Source organism: Emys orbicularis, chromosome 1 (assembly GCF_028017835.1).
Source record: "Emys orbicularis isolate rEmyOrb1 chromosome 1, rEmyOrb1.hap1, whole genome shotgun sequence".
In the NCBI taxonomy this organism is placed as follows: Eukaryota; Metazoa; Chordata; order Testudines; family Emydidae; genus Emys; species Emys orbicularis.
Genome location: NC_088683.1, coordinates 271,022,982 through 271,028,115, shown reverse-complemented (window position 1 = coordinate 271,028,115; position 5,134 = coordinate 271,022,982).

Here is a 5,134-nt window from a genome sequence, read left to right as displayed (position 1 = left end):
ACAACATTCCCATCCTGTTCTACAACTACAGGACACTTAATAAACCAGATGCCAACATGTCCCCTTTTTGGAGTTTGGCTTTATTATAAAAGAAAATAACAAAAACATTAGTCCAGTATTCTCTACACTCCAAGTTTTCCATAAGCACAACTCAGTCTCCACTAGAACTTTTTTTCTCAGAGAAGTTTCTGTATCTCTTGTGGGAGTGGATGGCTCATTACACAAAGTAAAACTATTTCCCCATGCTTATTTTCCCCCCTACTGTTACTCACACCTTCTTGTCAACTGTTGGAAATGGGCCATCCTGATTATCACTACAAAAGGTTTTTTTCCCTCCTGCTGATAATAGCTCACTTTAACTGATCACTCTCGTTATAGCGTGTATGGCAACACCCATTTTTTCATGTTCTCTGGTATATATACACATCTTCCTACTTTATTTTCCACTGCATGCATCCAGTGAAGTGGGTTTTAGCCCACGAAAGCTTATGCTCAAATAAATTTGTTAGTCTCTAAGGTGCCATAAGTACTCCTCGTTCTTTCTTCTCAGAGAGGCACTCAGACCTCCCTTATATCCAGATGGATGGAGCATCACCTCCCTCAGGGCGTCAGTAGTACTCACTTCACCTTTGCACAGTCTGATTAACACATACTAACAGATGTGTTGCTTTATAAAGTATGACACTGAAAGGGGAGGTTCAGTAGGGACAAACACTGCAAATTAATATGATAAAAAAATAAGAAAGGTTTATACTAGAAATCATAGGTGCTGACTCCATGGGTACTCTGGGGCTGGAGCACCCATGAGGAAAAATTAGTGGGCGCTCTGCACCCACCAGCAGCCAAGCTCCCCTCACCCCCCACCCCACCTCCTCCTCCTCTTCCTCCTGCCCTGAGCACGCTGCGTCCCGGCTCCTCCGCCTACCTCCCAGCGCTTCCCGCCTGGCCACCACCAAACTGCTGTTTGGCAGAGTTAGCACGCTCCGGGAGGGAGGGGGAGGAGCGGGAACATGGCACATTCAGGGGAGGAGGCAGGATCAGGGCCGGGATTTGGGGAAGAAGTTGGAATAGTGGCAGGGAGGGGACGGAGTTGGGGTGGGAACTTTGGGGAAGAGGTTGGAATGGGGGCAGGGAAGAGGTGGGGCAGGGGCAGGGCCTCATTGAAAGGGTGGAGTGGGGGCAGGGCCGGGGGCAGAGGGCGGGGTCGAGCACCCACGGAAAAGAGGGGAAGTTGGCACCTATGCTAGAAATGAGGAAAAAATTAATCCCACAGAGATGACCAAAATTAGTATAGGATGTTTTAGGAAAACATTGCCAATTTACTACATTAACTTCTGGTACATTGATTTGTGACATTTGAAATAAATCTATTGTAGAACCTTACTTTGTAAATTTATTAAAACACCCAATAAAACTCTGGGTGACCTCCATTTCCATTATCTTGAGTGGGGCCAAGATTTCACACTCTCTTTCTGTAGCATCATTAGAAATATTTCCTCTTGTTCTAGGCTCATGAATGTATTTTGGTTTTGTATTTCTTTGAAAGTTGTGCTGACAATGAAATGCTTTAAAAAATGATTTACAGTGGATCATACAGCAGCCGTTGTACTTGACAAACTTTGCATTGTATTCTGATTGTCTCATTTATTACAATCTTTGCTGTTTATTTACCTTAATATCCCGTTTTTATATGTTGGTATGCATTTGCAGTTTTGCTTCATCTTGGTTATTAAAAATAGCCACAAATAGTTATACATTACCACAAATAATATAGTCTCTAAATAGTGCATCTATTTACTAAAACAACAAGCACCTTAAAGACTAACAGATTTATTTGGGCATAAGCTTTCATGGGTAAAAATCCACTTCTTCAGATGCAATTCAGTTTTTTACCCATGAAAGCTGATGACCAAATAAATCTGTTAGTCTTTAAGGTGCCACCGGACTCGTTGTTGTTTTTGTGGATACAGACTAAAATGGCTACCCCTTGATACTTGACATCTATTTACTGTTCAGCATTACATATATATAACAAAGATCTATAATATGACCGTCAGTGGTCTCATCATAGGTCTCAACAGTGATGACTACATTAACAAGGCCAACTGACAAGTCTTCAACACCACCTACTTTAAAGAACTCTATAAAGACTCCACACCATAATTCACCCAGGGATTTAAGGGTATCGCCAAATCCTTCCCCAAACAAATCCAAGAGAAACTCTATAACCTCACCCCAAGAACCCACACCAGTGACCTTCTACATGCTTCCAAGATACACAAACAAAGGAACGCAGGCAACCCATCAAATCTGGCCATGACACTATTTCCAAAGGAATATCAAGGCTCACAGAAACCAGGCTCAAACTATTCACCACACAAAGGTCCAGCTTCCTCCAGGACACAACTGACTTACTCCAGAAAAATCTATAACATTAACAACTTCCCTCAGAACACCATTCTTGCCACCATGGATGTCCACTCCCTATACATCAACACCTCTCACAATGACAGCGTCTCTACCTGCCTCAAATATCTACTAGACAATTTACATCATGGAGATATCCACCCCAAACACATTACCAAACTCATCCATTTCATTGTCACCCATAACAGTTTTACATTCAACAACAAACACTTACTCCAACTCTTAGGAACAGCCATAGATATTAGCATGGCTTCCCAATATGCCAACATCTTAATGGGTAACCTCAAGGAAGAATTTCTGGATAAATGCATCACAAAACCAATAATAAACCTGAGATACATTGATGATATTTTCATCCTCTGGACAGACAACCTAAACTACCTCAGATATTTCCACCACAACTTCAACAACCACCACCCATCCATCAAACTCTCTCTAGAACACTCTCACACTAGCATCAACTTCCTGGATACCATGATCAGCTTTGACAGTGGAACCCTATAGACAACTATATACAAGAAACCCATGGATCACCACACTTACCTCCACAGATCCAATAACCACCACAAACAGACCAAGAAATCTGTAATCTACAGCCACTCATATACTACAGAACATGTTCTGAGGAGAAAGTCTGGGATACACAACTTAACATACTTTAAACCACCTCTACTAAACAGGGACACTCCACCAGGAAAGTATGGAACAGGCCACCCAAATATGTTTAGAGAACCTGCTTCAATACAGAAAAAACCCACTCTGACCACATTCCTCTAGTTGTCACCTACCACTCCACACTGGAACCGATATGGGATATCATCAAATAATTACAACCCATACTCAGTGTGGACCATCTGAAATTTTTCCAGAACCTCATCTTCTGACCTTCAAACAACCCCCCAACTTCACCAAGCTCATCTTCAGAAGCAAGGTCCCAACAGACCAAGACTCAACAAATCAAAGCAACACCAGACCCTGCCATAACAACAGATGCAAAACCTGCAGACATATATCCACTGCTACAATTATCAGTACCTCCCCAACACACCTTTTGAGATCCATGAGTCTTACACATGCCTATGAGAACATGTGGTGTACCCCATCCAGTACACTAAATGCCCCAATAACAACATAGGTGAAACCAGACAATCATTACGCTCTTGAAAGAACTCTCACAGAAAAATGATAAAAGACAAAACCACTGTATCACCCATGGATAAACACTTTTCACAGAACAGTCACTCCATATCTGACCTCTCAGTCCTTATCCTCAAAGGAACCTGCACAACACTTTCAAAATATGAGCCTCAGAGCTTAAATTTATAACTTTGCTAGACATTAAAAATCATGGTTTTAATAACAACACTGGATTTATGCTGTATTACAACAATCTATAACCCACTAACCCCCCCCTTTTCATTCTATGCCTTCAAAGGTGTTAAGAGGCACTTCACTTTTAATGGTCTCTTACTACACATATTAACTACTTATGCTAAACAATCTGTTCCACCTTGTATTTAGTTATGACACTCCGAGTAACTTTCCCAGACCTGAGGGAGAGCTCTGTGTAGCTAAAAAGCGTGTCTCTTTCACCAACAGAAGTTGATCTAATAAAAGATATTACATCAACCACCTTGTCTCTCCAGATGTCAGATGGCAGCTGGTTTCTTATTTGGAAAAAAAAAAAAAAGTGCCTTGCTCAAGTGGCATTCTTGCGTGGATTGATACATTATTGAAATTTCTGAATGACTGTGACTTGCAGTTTACAGTCCCTTTCATGGTCTCACTGGCATCTGCTGTAGCTCTCTAATGTCTCTGCCATATGTAGCTGGGTAGAATATTTAACTTTTTAAAATTTTCAATATCATTTCTCCCAAGACTACTTGGAAGTGGTCTCTGCCAGGTTTCCTTCCAGACTGAAGGATTCAAGTTGTTCAATTTTTACCAACTGTTTCATTTACTCCTGACACCACCTAACTAGTGGGTGACACACGGGAGTCTAAAAGATTTAAGTTTATTCCCTGGTCTCAGGTTTCAAACATAGCTCCAAAGGGCTAAGATCGCCAGCCCACGTCACAGTATTACTAAAGCTTGCAATTTTATCATGAGTCTAGTAATATATGGTGGGGTTTTTTTTAAGTATCGCAGGTCCTGATGTCAGATTGTATAAGCAGCCCCCGTTGCACTTAAAAAGTCTCTAACCCTCATGGTTTTAGGGAAAAACATGAAGGGGGGGGGGGGGAGATAAATCAACAGACAAATGCCTCCCCTACCCAAGTTTATTATGTAAAAATATATATAATTTTTATACCAATCTCATGATTGTGGGACACTGGGATTCCAGATACAATGCTAACACCCACTGACCCTCGCTTTGCTCTCTGCTCTGGGCACCTGGCGGTGCAGAGACTTGGTACCATAGATTGTGGTGACGGAACTGCTACCGCGCTATTGCAGGTAGCGCATGCCGCCCACTATTGCCATTCCCGCAGTAACAGCTCACCTGCCCAGGCAGCAATAACACGTGGAAGAGCAGCTTCTCCTCTTTTATTGGCTGTCGTCCGTCCCTTCCTCCCGTACTTCATTGGCTGGTGCAGCAGCCCCTCGCAAAAGCCATTGGTCTCCGTCTGGTACCTGCAGGGATGGAGAACGCCCTCTTTTTCGCTGCCGCCTCCCATTGGTTGGTGTGCCGGAGCGCTGGCCGCTA